Source organism: Bos mutus, chromosome 5 (assembly GCF_027580195.1).
Source record: "Bos mutus isolate GX-2022 chromosome 5, NWIPB_WYAK_1.1, whole genome shotgun sequence".
NCBI classification, from domain to species: domain Eukaryota; kingdom Metazoa; phylum Chordata; class Mammalia; order Artiodactyla; family Bovidae; genus Bos; species Bos mutus.
In genome coordinates this window covers 34,378,721-34,380,128 of record NC_091621.1, presented here as the reverse complement: position 1 = coordinate 34,380,128, position 1,408 = coordinate 34,378,721, and the positions used below count along the sequence as shown (strand labels likewise).

General features: G+C 40.1%; 1 pseudogene; it reads left to right on the top strand.

Annotated features, from left to right (window-relative positions):
- The first annotated feature begins 383 nt into the window (after window positions 1-383).
- Window positions 384-992, top strand: LOC102284983 (actin-related protein 2/3 complex subunit 3 pseudogene; annotated as a pseudogene).
- The last annotated feature ends 416 nt before the right edge of the window (window positions 993-1,408 follow it).

Below are 1,408 nucleotides of genomic sequence, written 5' to 3'. Positions count from 1 at the left end.
GGTTCCTTGGCTTATCTATAAGACATATCACCTTGACCTCTGCCTTCTTCACGTGGTATTCTTCCTATGTGCATGTCTGTTTGCTCTTTCTAGAAGAACACCAGTCATACTGGACTAGGGCTCACCCAAAGACCTCATTTTAACCTGATTACGTCTGTAAAGATTCTATTTCCAAATAAATTGCATTCTGAGATACTGGAAGTGAAGACCCCCAACTCATGAATGTTTGAAGGACACACTTCAGTGTAAAGATATCATTTACAAAAATATGCATTTGTTATCAAAGCTTTAGAAGAAAAATAGACATTCCCTAAGTGAATTGATTTATTTACAAAAGATTTGGAGATTCTCTTTGCTGAGGTTGAGACCTGGGCGCCTCCAAGATGCTGGCTTACCGCTCTTCCCTCATAGACCCTGACACCAGACTCATTGGAAACGCGGCACTGTTGCCTATCAGAAGTCAGTTCAAAGGACCTGCCCCTAGAGAGACAAAAGATACAGATATTGTGGATGAAGCTATCTATTACTTCAAGGCCAATATCCTCTTCAAAAACTATGAAATTAAGAATGAAGCCTATAGGACCTTGATATATATATAACTCTCTACTTTTCTAAGTGTCAACAGAAACCCCAAAAGTGCAGTTCTAAAAGCCAAGGCGAGAAAGAAATGTATACACTGGGAATCACTAATTTTCCCATTTCCAGAGAGCCTTTGGTTTTGCACTTAATGCCATTTACGCCAAACCTGCAAACAGGAGGATGAAGTGATGAGAGCCTACTTACAACAGCTGAGGTAAGAGGCTGGACTGAGACTTTATGAGAAAGTTTTTGACCCTCAGAATGATAAACCCAGCAAGTGGTGGACTTGCTTTGTGAAGAGACAACTCATGAACAAGAGTCTTTCAGGACCTGTACAGCAAAGACAGCCTTGGACAGACACGGTCTCCACAGCTGTGGGCAGCGTTTACAGCAAGATGTGCACAGTTCTTTGACGTTATTTCGTAAAGTTTTATACAGAGGAGAGAAGAGAGTGTGTCTTTACTTGAAGAGCTCTTTATCAAGAATTTGGGGTGGGTTGGGTGTGGAAGAATGAGTTTGGTGATTCGAAATGTCTTCAGTATTAAGCTGGTGCTTAATAAATAATAATAAAGAAATATCTAAAAAAAAAAAAAAGATTTGGTACCATGTAGGTTTGTGTAGACAAAGAAATAACACCATTAGGATAAAAGACCCAGAAGAAACTGAATAGTCCACAATAAAGAATACTTTTTCAGATTAAGTCCAAAATGGTTCTTTCCTAACTTACAGGACTTCGCTCGGAGACTGGTGTAGAGAAGGGTGGTGTGAGACAACGCCTTATACACCAGCACTGTATAAACTTTCCACCTGCTGAGTCTTTTCTGCATGC